Source organism: Pieris napi, chromosome 24 (genome assembly GCF_905475465.1).
Source record: "Pieris napi chromosome 24, ilPieNapi1.2, whole genome shotgun sequence".
In the NCBI taxonomy this organism is placed as follows: domain Eukaryota; kingdom Metazoa; phylum Arthropoda; class Insecta; order Lepidoptera; family Pieridae; genus Pieris; species Pieris napi.
In genome coordinates this window covers 5,831,208-5,846,169 of record NC_062257.1, presented here as the reverse complement: position 1 = coordinate 5,846,169, position 14,962 = coordinate 5,831,208, and the positions used below count along the sequence as shown (strand labels likewise).

Genomic DNA, 14,962 nt, shown 5'->3' with positions numbered 1-14,962 from the left:
CCGTGTAATGCTTTGTAATGAATTTGAATATTTACTTACTGTTTTTCGTTAACAATTTGCTAGTCATTTCTTCCTAAAACCTTCTTAAGTGAACTGTTCAATTATTTAGAAAAGAATTTAAAAAAAAAAGGAAAAAATCATTTATTCACGTAGGTAACACAATGTACACTTATAAACGTCAAAAAAGAAATATACATTAAATGCTTCTAATTTTAAAATTCTAGTTCTCAAATCAAGGGCGTAGAACGGAAGAGAAGAACTGGCAATAAACTCTCCCCCACTCTTATTAATCGCCAAGATTACATTACACTTGCATAGCTTTTATAGTTCTACTTTTTCTATGTACTTTACGTTTACCAAGAAACATCCCATCTTTGTCCACTTGTGTACAAACATTTGTGTTTCATATGTGCTCGACAAAGGGCAATAAAAACCTGTATGTATGTGTTGTTACATATACATCTATATTGTCTTTGACTCTGCGTGACCTAAAACTTTATAGCTGACGGTGCGCGATCTCTACGCAACGCCATGGATCAAGCCGCTCGGAGAGGGATTGGTCGTCGGCGATTCGAACCGCTCTTCGTTGAATACGGTCAAGTGCAGAGTTCCCCAAACTTTTTTGTGTCGTTTTAGACCCCTTGCCATGTTTTTCCGTGTTGGGTAGACCCCCTACTTACCTGATATTGATTTCCTTTAAATTTCTAACTGTAGTGAAGTTTAGTGTTAAAAAGTTAAAGTAAAAACACATGTTAACTTATACATTTATTAATTGAATTTAAATTAAAACTACTCAAAATAAAATTTTGTATCTGTTATGTAAAATATACGTAGCATTAATTAAAAATAAAATAAAATAACATAAGCATTAAGTCATAATTTTTAGTGAGAAGGATGAACGTGATGCTTTAATAATAAATTATCAACATTTGGCGTCAATTTTGTAGGGGTTAATCTTTTTCTTCCCCATTTTTATTTCATGGGCCCCCAAATTTTTTTTCGCTGGCGTAGACCCCCTTGCAGGTTGTCATAGACCCGGGTCGATATAGACCACTTTGGGAATCACTGGTCAAGTGGAAGGAGCTGGTACTGGGTAGCCCCCGCCCAGAGCTGAGAACAGTACTCCATGTGGGGCCGACATAACTCAAAAAGAGAATGTGTCAGTGTGAAAACGATTCATTGGCTAGATAGAAATGCAAGAAAAAGTTTTGAAGATTGGGAGTCACGGTGTGTGACATTCGTGTTTTGTGGGGGGCAATGATATGGCTCAGCTGTTGGCGAGCTAAAGGCATCCGTCAGGTTTTAGTGGGTTTTAAATTAAGTTTGAGTTCCACATAATAAATCCTTGAGCAGCAGCAGGGATACGCCTAACAGAATGTTGTTTTTTTTATAGAACAAACGGGCAGGAGGCTCACCTGATGTTAAGTGGTGCAGCGGCCCATGCACACATTTCGACGACTCATTGGTCTAGTGGTTAGTACCCCTGACTGCGAATCCCGGGTTCGATCCCCGGCTGAGGCGAACATCGATGTGATGAGCATTTGGTGTTGTTCTTAGGTCTTGGGTGTTTAAATATGTATTTATATGTATATCTATCTATAATATGTATGTATATCCGTTCCCTAGTACCCATAACACAAGCTTCACCAGCTTAGCATGGGACTAGGTCAATTGGTGTGAATTGTCTTTAAAAAAAAAAAAAAAACACTCTCAATGCCAGAGGGCTCGCGAGTGCGTTGTCGGCCTTTCAATGTCCTGATTTAAATAAATATAGTTTTGCGTTTTAGGTAAAGCGTCATGCTGCTTGTTTGAGGATTTAAGATTCTTGAAAGGCTGGCAAGACATAAAATGTGTAATCTAAATTACGAATTTTCAAAACTCCCAGAAACTTTCCAGATTATTCGAACCAAATGACGTTGATACCAGTGGACAAAGTTTTTTTCTGTTATCTATGTTGTTTCGAGTAATAACCAAGGGTGGTTTATAGAAATCGATCCCGACACTGCAGTTACGCCACGCGTGTCTAGACGGAACAATATTGTTCTATAGTGCTTTCCAAGACTGACATATTCATTGCTTTGATTGTTTGAATTTAAGAATAGCATTTCCTACGAATTCTAAAAAGGAAATTAAAAGTTGCAAAAAATATGTATTTTTTTTTTAATTTGATTTGAGTAAATTTTAGCCATTCTTTTTAAAATTTATGCACATTTTTCGAGAATTGTTTCGTCGGGTTTCAAATTCACACCTTCGCTTACATGATACAAATATTATTATAAAACAAATAGTAAATTTATATGTTAATTCAAAATTCTTTCAACTTTCTTTTTGTTTTTGAAGTCAAACTTCTTTATCGGCGTTAGAATGAATTTTTTATCGACGTATGGGAGAAATTTGTAGCAAATCGTCACGTTTTTCGGTTACGCGCCATCTTTTTCTTGTCCCTACCACGGTTGATCCGAAGAGATTCGAAGCCATTAATAACAAAAATATATAATAACGATAACAATGATAGTAATAATTCTATTACAATTAATGAAATTCTGTAAAAATCTTAGTAGTAATAAGGTAAAATGAAATACATAATTGTATTTGTATTCATGTCTATGATAATAAAAGCCTTTTGTTAAACTTTATTTAACCAATTTCGTTAAGTTGCATATAGTAGATAATTTTTCGAAAAATAAGGTCATAAAGAAGTTTCACTTCTTACGTGTGTACACCTAGTACACGCTTTTTTTTAAATAACAAACGGCCAGGAGGCTCATCCCATAGACATCACACAACCAACCGAATTATTACGTATTTAATAATTTTGATAAATTTTTTCTTTTCGAAATTATATTATGGCCGTACCGAATCAAGAAATTCCGTAACGAAAAAACCTAACACACGATGACGTAATATAGGTGCGGCAAAGACGCGTTAGAGTGGGACAGAACGCATACTGCGCATTCCCATCTCTCTGACGAGATCGGTGACGTAGCGTGAGCGCCGGTGCAGCCGGGACGCGTTAGAGTGAGACAGACTATATAGGCATTTTAGCCTGAGTCTGGTAGAGTGGTAGATTGAATTAATATCATAGAAAAACAAATACTGTATAAATAAATAATTATAATAAGTTGATAAAAGATGCAATAGCTTTACCGCGGCAATCCCCGAGTGCCACACGTTTCTTTGTTGTATATGTTAACGTAAAATTGTAAATACCGTTAGATTGTAATCTATCTCGCGAGATTATAAACTGTCGAAAGATTGTGAACTCAAGGTACTGCTTACAATTTAACGTATTAAAGAAAAAACTGTTTAACCGGATTGAAGTTATGTATTATTATAAATCAGCGCGCGAGGTGCGTACCGTTTCACAATATGACGATTTCACTTCGATAGATTATAATCTACCGAATAATAATACGTTAAATTGTAAGCAGTACGTTGAGTTCACAATTTTTCGACAGTTTACAATCTCGCGAGATAGATTACAATCTAACGGTTTTTACAATTTTACGTTGACATATATAATTTATGATAGCTGTATGAATATAAAATAAATAAGCAGCTATATCCAGCTAATACATCTAAAGACATCGTAAAACCACAGTAACTAGAAACTATCTTTGGATAACTATTTTAGTCCTTCACATGGAACTTATTTTTGGTTCAACAGGTGGTAGTTATCTCTAAAACTCATTTAAGGAACGTTAAAATTATACTTTGTATAAATCGAAAATTTTAATAAATATAAAATGGTCCCGATTTGTTGCGATACTTATATAATAATAATAATAAAAGCCCTTTATTCACTGACCTTTTTAACTTACATGCTATTCTTATTTAACAGTAGCATTCTTAAATCTAATTTACATAGCGAAAATAATATCTTAATATATATAAATTACGTGTCACGTTGTTTGTCCGCTATGGACTCCTAAACTACAGAACCGATATCAATCAAATTTGCACACCGTGTGTAGTTTGATCCAACTTAAAAGATAGGATAGCTTACATCTCAATTTATTTATTTATTATTTTATTGCAAAATATTTGTTTATTATTTGATAGTCACAATTCTAACAGATGGCGCTGTGTACCAACGTTTCACAAAAGCTACAATTTAATGGCATAACCACCAAAAAAAGCATGGTCCCCATGACTGGTGTTCTCCTACCCTTTCCCATGAATGGTTTACTACTATGTTATATAACAAAAATCCTTAGCCACAGCAACGCTTGGCCGGTCTGCTAGTATATATATATATAATACGATTGGCCTATGTCGACAGACATAGGGTTTCCACATCTCTCTATCCTTGGCAGACCTTCTCCATCCTATTGGCAGATCGTCCTCCCATCTTTTAATTTGACCTCCTCGTTTTCTTTTCCCGTTTCTCGGATACCACTCTATTACATCCTTAGTCCATTTTTCTTTGTTAGTTCTCATTATATGTCCAATCCAGTTCCATTTAAGCGTTGTATTAACAACGCTTAAATAAAAGTTGCGATACTTATTCGTTGAGGAAAGCACCAGCTCTGGGGTTATCAGGTGCGAAATTAAATCTTTATTAGCCCCTGCAGTGAAACCCCACGGCCCAAGAGTATTATCGTATAGTTTTCATATCTATGGAGTTCTGTTAACCTTTGCCCGTTTATGTTAGCCTAGTAGCGTGCTGTTTTAACAATCGCTCAACGGTGATGAAAACATCGTGAGGAGACAACCCAAAAGTCGACGGTGAGTGTCAGGAGGCTGATCACCTACTTGCCCACTAGATTGACAAATTATCATGAAACAGATACAGAGATCTAAGTCCCTATAAGGGAGTAGCGCCACGGGGATTTTGGAAGTGAAACTTCTTTAGACGCATGAGGGTAAAATATTAGCGTCACGAAGATGTGCAGCGTTTTTTTTCGAAGAAAAGTGAGAGATTGAGACCGAGAGTGAGAAGGGGATTTTTTTTTCTGATGTTAAGTTATACCGCCGCCCATGGACACTCAATGCCAAAGGGCTCGCAAGTGCATTGCAAGAATTGGAACGCTTTTGTTAAGTGTAAGAATAATCTTTCCAACTGTTTTAATATACAAACTGGTCTTTACACAAGTCATTTGACAACTTATTTGACAAGTCAATTGTCACCCTTCAAACACATGGAGTACACGTTCCCACGCCACTTGAGTCTAGCTCGGCTTGAGGACTTTTAAAAAGATAAAAAAAAAACATTTCTATTAATTTATGTCTCAGCCTTGGGGTAGATAATTATTATATTCAACTAGCAAACCCGGAGAACTCCGTTTCGCCACCAGATGGCTTCGTTTTATGTAACATTTCGTTTGTTTGTTTTTTGTTGAAATTTATCCTGAATTTTCTTTCTCATAAACCTCACGGAGCCCGAGACCTTTCCAAAGAATGCAAAACCGTGGAAATAGGTTCATGCGTTCTGGAGGTATAGCGTCAGGAAGGAAAACCCGACTTATTTTTATATAGTAGATTGCGTACACCAAAACGAAGCACTGTGTTTGGCTAACGCTTTGCATTTAGGGCCCGTTTATAATAAAAATTCCCAATCTATGGATCTCTGATAGTCAATCTGGATAAGATATAAAGTCAAATATCACATAAAAAATACGCTGAATTGGATTTGGAATCTACATACGTTGGGAAAGAATAAATAAAATAGTATAATAATAAAATAGTAATAACAATATAAAATGTTTATGATATTTTTAACCTATATAGTAATAAAAAAAGTTTTGGTCCATGAAGGAAATCTTAAAAGGCCAATTTCCTCTTCACCTCAAGAAAATTGTCTTGGACACTTGTATTTTACCTACTCTTACATACTTACAATACAAAAATAAAAACTAAACTAGTAGCATGCCAGAAAGCAATAGATAGAAGCGAAAATTAAAAGCGATAAAATAAGACGAAGAACAAAAGTTATAGATGCCTTACATTATGCCCTAAAACAGAAGTGGCAATGGGCGGGGCATATAGCAAGATACACAGATAATAAGTGGACCTTAAAGACAACTGTATAGACCAAGAGGAAGAAAGATCGCCCAAAAAAAGGTGGATAGAAGAAATAGAAGCGGTAGCAGGAAACGAATGGAGAAAGGGAGCCATAGGCAGAGTCAGTTGGAAAAAGCTGAAGGAGGCGTTTACCCGTGAAGGGGTTCCGATCGACGTTACTGAAGGTAGCTAGGAAATAGGATACCAAACAAAAAAAAAAAGAAAAATGTATAAAAATGTAAAATAATCTAAGCTGTGTATTATAATTTGTTTTTGTCTTGATTGGAAATAAAACGGGCTTTATTATTATTATTATTATATATAGTTTTTTTTTTATAACAATTCACACTAATTGACCTAGTCCCATACTAAGCTGGTGAAGCTTGTGTTATGGGTACTAGGCAACGGATATACATACATATTATAGATAGACATATAAATACATATTTAAACACCCAAGACCTAAGCACAACACCAAATGCTCATCACATCGATTTTCGTCTCAGCCGGGGATCGAACCCGGGACCCATGGATTCGCAGTCAGGGGACCTAACCCCTAGACCAATAAGTCGTAATAATAATTAAAAAGCAAACCATTAATCAATTTCCTCGCTGTATTGCGATAATCCTTGTAAGAATTATACTCATAATTCAACTGCTGATAAAAAAGTAAAAAAATAAGAACATATGTTAAAATGTTCCCACGCCGACTCAGGGTCAAATTGTTATAGATTAATCACAGTTAATTTTATGCCCCGCGAAAGTAGTCCAGAATAATTGTAATGGAACATTATTTCGTCTCAGTAAATTTCATATTTCACACTATATTTAACTTTAGAATTAAAGATCATGGACCGGAACCAAGTAGTATTTTCACTTACTATCAAACTTAGAGGTTATCCCTTAGGTTGTAGTTCTGTGTTCAGCCTTGCGATTCTGTAACTCACTTTTCGAACTCACACAGCGGTTTTCGCATCGGCGGTCGCTCTCAAATCAGTCGTGAAGCAATCATTTTATGATTTGGCATTCTGATAAACAATAAACTACTAGCTCCCACCTTATCAGAAAAGTGAGTTACAGAATCGCAAGGCAGTATACTTTCTGTCTCGAAAAATAGTAATAATAATATCAAATCAAAATCATTTATTCGTTTAGGTAACACTTTTTGACGTTCATAAGTGTACATTACACTTATGAACGTCAAAAAGAAGTACATATTAAATGCTTTTAATTTTACATTTACTGCCAGTTCCCAAATCAAAGGCGTAGAACGGAAGAGAAGAACTGGCAATAAACTCTCCGCCACTATTTTTAATCGCCAAGTTTTTTGTTTTATACAATGTTTGTAAGGAGCTGCAACCATTACACCATGACCACGTGACATCTTAAGTAATAATAAAAAAATAATAATAAAAAAATGCGTGCGTACAAAGTACTCAAGTCTTGTAAATTGATTATTGAGTAATTAAGCTGCCCAAATCCCTTTATGTAATTCTGCCAGTCTTTCTATATTAATAAATGATACTAAGGCTAATTAAAAAATATTGGTTGTTTGTAAAGTAGGTTTACGATCGAGATGTTTACGTGATAACGTCTTATTGGTGATATAAGTTTTTGGGAAGTAAGGAATTAATGAAGATAACAATTTTTTCAAATTTTAAATTACATCTGTCGTTTTATTCACACTTTTGATGATAAATTTCGGGTGTAAAATGACAAGTTTACTTATTCGACTATGATATACATTTTTCTTCATACATTCACGGAATGACTGGCAGCGCTCGAGATGAGACGGGAGATCGGTCCGTCTCTCTCTCGTTATACCTGCGATCGCGCTCGTGAGGTTTTGGTGTGACACAAGTTTCTGAACATGTCACCCGACTAAAACGATTTTAAAGACGTTATCACGTCAAAACTAGAACTAAAATTAGTTGTTGTTATGTATATGTTAACGTAAAATTGTAATTGACCAAAGAAGTTTGAATGATAACTAAGTTAGTGTAGTACAATCTACCGAATAATAATACGTTAAATTGTAAGCAGTTCGTTGAGGTTCACAATCTTTCGACAGTTTACAATCTCGCGAGATAGATTACAATCTAACGGTGTTTACAATTTTACGGTGACAATTATATAAATACCACCATGAATTATCATTATTACTAATTTATGTCCACATTTTCTAAAATAGTGGGGGGTTACCCAAAAAATTAAAAGACTTGCTGATGGTAAGGATTTGTACGTCGGAGAAAAAACGGTTGAACGTCTTACGAACTTTATTACAAGAACAATCAAAATTGTATATTATATTCACTAAAAGCGCGGGCGACTAAAGTCTAAAATAGCGGAAAACTTCGAGCTTTTCTAGTAAGTTTATCCAGTTTTCCTCATTATAAATTTCCAAGCGCAACTCTTCAGCATTGTTGTATTTAAAAGTCCCGAGTGAGCGAGTCAACACTTTATTTATTTTGTCAAGTTATATAAATAATAAGAAATATATATAATATATTGTAAAATTAAAAGCATTTAATGTTTATTTCTTTTTTGACGTTCATCAATGTACATTGTTAGTCTAGTCGACAAGTTGAAAATGGAACAAAATAGAGATACTACTCTTAAAATTATGTGCGATAGCTCATTGGATCCGGAATGACGTCTAGAAAAATGTGCTAAAAGCGTGTATTAGCACATAAAAAATTGCAAAAGTTATAGACAATTATAGATGAAAAAAAAATGGCATTTAGTTTTTTGCCAATATTTAATAAACTATTAATATTTAAGAAATTTCAAATAAAGATTCTGAAAGAGGAGGAAATTTCCAATAAAAAACTCTTGACTCCCGGAACTCTATCTCCATTATTTATAATGTTAATTTAACGCTGAAAATAGGTCTGCGGGTGACATTTTTAGGATTCACGCGTGGCGTCAAAAGCGACTACGGCACATTAATTAATTTATTTAAGGTATTGAATATTTTTTTTTAAATTTGAAAAAATTATGGTGTGTTCTGAACACTATAATTAATTTATTCCCGTTGAAAATTTTACTTAAAGTTAATTTTTCAACAAGTTAAATAATTGTTAACTAACGAAATTTTCTGGAACGACCGTCTTAATTGTAAGTGAAAAAAAATGTTTTAATAATGGTCGTAAAAATATTTCGCTTCGTAGAGCCTTTCTTACATACATACTTAACAAGATCGTGCCATAAAATTTAAAAAAATATTTATACTTTGTTTATAACAATTTTTTTACTTAAACAAAAACTTAAAAATACATGTAATGTTGTTAAAAAAAATTTTTTTTTTCTAAATCATCATATAATCGTTTTTTTATTAATACAAGATATTTATTGATTTGCAAAAAAAAAAATTCCCGCCATTTGTTGATAAAATTTTTTTAAACAGATTGATTAAATCAATGTTTTTTAAAAAAAATTTAACACAACTTTATTACATTAAAAATTTTATGATTTTTAAAAAAAAAAATTTTCCTTAATAACAATTTTCAATTGTTTATAATCGTTTTTTTTAATTTTCTATTGTTTAAATAATTAGTTAAGACATTTTTTTTTCTAAAAATCATAATTGATAGTCCTCTATAAAGTAACAGAAAAAAAAATTTTTTTTTAATCAACAATTCTATTGTTTATTAACTTACCAAGTTGTTATAAACAAATATTCAACTTTCTTTTATTTTTTTTCTAAAACTTCTAAAATTAACAAAAACAACTATATATTACAAAGTATAGAAAAAATTTTTTTGAAATTTTTTTGATTATCATGAATATTACTTTTATTTAAAATTATAAATTTTTTTTTCTATACTTTGTTATATATGGTTGTTTTTGTTAATTTTAGAAGTTTTAGAAAAAAAATAAAAGAAAGTTGAATATTTGTTTATAACAACTTGGTAAGTTAATAAACAATAGAATTGTTGATTAAAAAAAAAAATTTTTTTCTGTTACTTTATAGAGGACTATCAATTATGATTTTTAGAAAAAAAAATGTCTTAACTAATTATTTAAACAATAGAAAATTAAAAAAAACGATTATAAACAATTGAAAATTGTTATTAAGGAAAATTTTTTTTTTTAAAAATCATAAAATTTTTAATGTAATAAAGTTGTGTTAAATTTTTTTTAAAAAACATTGATTTAATCAATCTGTTTAAAAAAAATTTATCAACAAATGGCGGGAATTTTTTTTTTTGCAAATCAATAAATATCTTGTATTAATAAAAAAACGATTATATGATGATTTAGAAAAAAAAATTTTTTTTTAACAACATTACATGTATTTTTAAGTTTTTGTTTAAGTAAAAAAATTGTTATAAACAAAGTATAAATATTTTTTTAAATTTTATGGCACGATCTTGTTAAGTATGTATGTAAGAAAGGCTCTACGAAGCGAAATATTTTTACGACCATTATTAAAACATTTTTTTTCACTTACAATTAAGACGGTCGTTCCAGAAAATTTCGTTAGTTAACAATTATTTAACTTGTTGAAAAATTAACTTTAAGTAAAATTTTCAACGGGAATAAATTAATTATAGTGTTCAGAACACACCATAATTTTTTCAAATTTAAAAAAAAATATTCAATACCTTAAATAAATTAATTAATGTGCCGTAGTCGCTTTTGACGCCACGCGCGAATCCTAAAAATGTCACCCGCAGACCTATTTTCAGCGTTAAATTAACATTATAAATAATGGAGATAGAGTTCCGGGAGTCAAGAGTTTTTTATTGGAAATTTCCTCCTCTTTCAGAATCTTTATTTGAAATTTCTTAAATATTAATAGTTTATTAAATATTGGCAAAAAACTAAATGCCATTTTTTTTTCATCTATAATTGTCTATAACTTTTGCAATTTTTTATGTGCTAATACACGCTTTTAGCACATTTTTCTAGACGTCATTCCGGATCCAATGAGCTATCGCACATAATTTTAAGAGTAGTATCTCTATTTTGTTCCATTTTCAACTTGTCGACTAGACTATGTGTTACCTATATGAATAAATGATTTTTGACTTTACTTGAATATATTATTATCTATAAAAAGTCCAGACAAAATCGCTCAATTGGAGACATACTTTTAACTCTAAAACTTATCTGAATTATTATCAAAGGTTGATAACCTTCTCTGACGTTTGACTTTACCTATCCACAAATTTCTCTAAAAGTTATCACGGGGTGAGCAATGATTTGATTCAGGCGTTGGAATCCCTATACTCTAAAAATGCAGTGGAAATGAGAGCGTAAAGAAGTATGTGTGGTGTAAGCGAGATAGAAGTAAGAGTGAGATACGTGAACAGTGTGGGTAAGAAGAAGATGAGACAACGAGACTAAAGGGAATGCTTAGGTGGTTTGGCCATGTCGAATGAGAAGCAGTTAACAAGTAGGACATAGCTGTACTTCTCTTCTATCAGGCGGTGCTAGAGAAGGGACAAGTCAAAAGTACCAATAATCGACGAGCATGCGTGCCATTAAGGTGGATGAAGCGAGAAAGGTAGGGACTGTAGCAAGTGGAGATCCGTGGTCTCTCTCTCCCTCGGGAAATGGCATGAATATATGAATTAATAAATAAAAGTAATGATCTAAAAGCTAAATCGGTGACACCGTTTCAGAGAGATAGAAATGAAAATGATCATATTATATGGGATTGCATTTATTTTGAATAATAAAAAAACGTGTTTAACAATTGATGATAATGTATAAGATTTCGGAACCCTTTTAATAAAAAAGGACCTGCGACCAACGTATCTTGGAAATGACTGCACGTTGCTTACAGCTGCAGGGTTTCATTCACTCTGCTAATCCAGGTCTAGGACCTGGCCATCTCAGGCATTGAAAATGTATAACAGACACAAAGCATTAATGATTGACGAAACTAAATATAACAAAAAAATATAGTAGTGTAGTCATATAGTAATCACTGTGGACAGACAAGCCTACTCTCTAACTCGACTTAGGATCCTTCAAAAGAGCGTACCAATTCTTAAAAGGCCGACAACGTACTCGCGAGCCCTCTGCCATTGAGAGTGTCCATGTCCATCATTTAACATAAGGTGAACATCCTGCCCGTTTGCCCTATATAAAAAAATGTTCGGCCGGAAATGGGTTGTCATGATTCAAACCATTTTTGACATAAGGCAGCGCACTGAAGGTCGCACTGAAGGTTCTATATCCTCAGGATCAGAGAGCATACAGTGGAATACCAGCGTGATCGGTCTTGGGCAGCTCTTTTAACTCCACGTCATTCCAGTTTCCTTCGGCAATGATGCTTCGTTGCCTGTTTTGGGCGTGCACATTTCCCTTGAGGATTGGATCGTTCAATTGCGTACGTGGAAAGTTAATATTTGGTTCATTTAACCGCACAATTAAGTTGCACGGTTAATTTAACTGCTATTTTTATAGATATTGTTAACCATTAGATTCAACATTAATAACAGCTCCATAAATACAAATATTGAATGCCATTAAGGCACTTTCACACTGTCTCGAGTTTATCGATTGCCCCGGCGCTACTCGACGGGGTTATTACGGTAAATCGCTTTTACGATCGTTAATGATGTGTATTTTTATGTTTGTATGTAAAATCGTGTTTGAAACTAAACAAGTGAACATATATCGAATCTAGTCTTGTAATAAGACGTGCTTGTCTTGAAAAGCTAACTTACCTTGCTGCCTTCGCCCTTTTTTCTTGATGGGGAAACGCGTTACCACGCGACGTGATGTGGGGGGGGGGGGGTTTATCTGGAAACCGCGGTCTGTACCAGTAAGACCCCACTGCGCTAACAACACGTTCTAGACGAAGCGCAGTAACAGTAGAGCCTTATCCGCTTCCCGACATCCCACCTCTCCACGCCCATTGTTAGTTTTTAAAGCTACTTTATCAGCAAGTATCCTTCACAGTTCGGGTCCGGTACTTGCAAGGGTGGCGCCCAGCCACGCAATCCACTACCGTTCATCGTTGGTTCCCCGCGGGCATGTTTTATGGTGACCCTTGATACAGCTAGGGCTGCCTTCACACTATCGTCCGCTTGTCTCTGGTAATTAGGGATGTTGAGACCCATACTTGTCTTTTCGAATAGAGTTTAGTTATAATATACAATTTATAATATCCGTAAATGCTTCATATATAAGAAAGAATATGTTATTAATATTACGAAACAGAAAGAAGTAGAAAACAACTAAAATATACTAATAATAGGTATAGGTCGGTTATCGAAAGCTGGCGGGTTCACAGTACTCACACTAATGCAATTTCACATACAGTATGTTTCAAAGTATGATTTTTTTGCCATGCTATACATTTTAGTCCACTCTGGTTTTAGTAAGGTTGGGTGGGTTGTAAATAAATAAAAATGTGTCAAATACATATAAATATTATGTGCATACGAGGGTGGATCCAAAAGAACGTGAAAGAGTAGTTCGTGTAAATAAATTTTTATTTTTCGACATAAGCTCCATCTAGCTCAATACACTTCACTTTTACTTCCCTAACTATTCTTTCAATACTTCTCTTAGAAACCCCAGTCGCATCTGATTTCAAATTAAATATCACATTTTTTCATTAAACTGTTTTTATTAAGATGCTTAAAATAATTAAAAATATTGTGCACCATTTCACGAGATTGCCCTAGTAATGTTTGAAAAAAGATCAACATGTATAAAATAATAATAATATAAAACAGTAAAGATCAACATAAACAGTAGCAAAAGAAAAACAATAACTGTCTCTTTTATACTCATAAGCTTGACCGAGCGCGAGAGAGACGGACAGTCTTTTCGTGATGTATTTGTGATTGTATTTCAGTTTGACATCACGTCTCGCGCTTATTCACAGACACTACACAAACACAAAGTGTAAAAGTGTTGAAGCCGCCAGCTTTAGATAACATACCTATAGTGAAAATGTAAACAGACAAACAAAAACATAGTATAGAAATTGTATGGAAAATCTTGCGTGGCTGTCAAAAACTCAGCTGCAGGTATTAATCCGAACAACTCCCCTGAAATTGTCCGTGTCTGGTAGAAGATGCAGTCCCCACGTATCTACGCAACGCCAAGGGTTACGGTATTACTATCGCCGTAACACTTAATTTATCAATCTACAGTTAAAACTGATAAAGATCTACGTAAGTGAACGATTTGACAGTAATTGTACAATTTGCGATTACAATTGTCACGCGATCAGTAATAAGCCGTCCGTTTTACTATTTAGTGGGGGCCTGCGCGATATGAGTCGTCTGTCTTGCTCTAATGTAAAGAAAGTGTTGGCAAGTGAAAGAGAGGAAACATTTGATTGATTCATGTTGCGGATGCTGTGAGGGGTTTATGCTAATTGACGTTTGTTTTTAATTTATTTTAAGACGTTAAATATCAAATGGTGATGAAACAGTCCCCTGTGAACTTCGTGTAGCATTTAAATGTTTTTTTACTTAGCCTACCTTTTTATTCGCTACTTCCATATGTTGTATACATATGGAACATTTTGCTATTTGATTTTTGAACATTTCATTTTCCGCAAAAAACCTGGTTTATGGGATTTCTCATTGATTTTCTTATTTGGTGATTACGTCACCAGTAATTATTGACTTTTTTACACATATTACTCACACATTGTCTATGCTTGAAAACTAAATCGAGGATTCCTACCAAAAATTAATACGTTTATGTACTATTATTTTTGAGAGCTTTGCTTATTTTTGCTGACAAGAGGAAGGGGGAGGTGGATAGATTGCAGAAATCTGCTGATAGGTGTCGGTTTTTTTTTGACGGTGTGCGCGCTCATCGTAAAAATTTACTTTCATCAATTTTCACTAACGCGCCAAAAGAAGTATAACTTCAAAAAAAACAAATGTTGACTATAGCTAACTTCAGGGTGTCGGTATTTTGTGACGGTGTCCGCGCGCATCGTAAAAATTTACTCTCATCATTTTTCACTACCGCG

General features: G+C 33.7%; 1 protein-coding gene across 2 annotated transcripts in view; it reads left to right on the top strand.

The window, feature by feature from the left end:
- Window positions 1-14,962, top strand: part of LOC125061838 (GAS2-like protein 3) — a 104,201-nt gene that overhangs the window by 23,945 nt on the left and 65,294 nt on the right. The gene's annotated exons all lie outside the window — the stretch shown is intronic.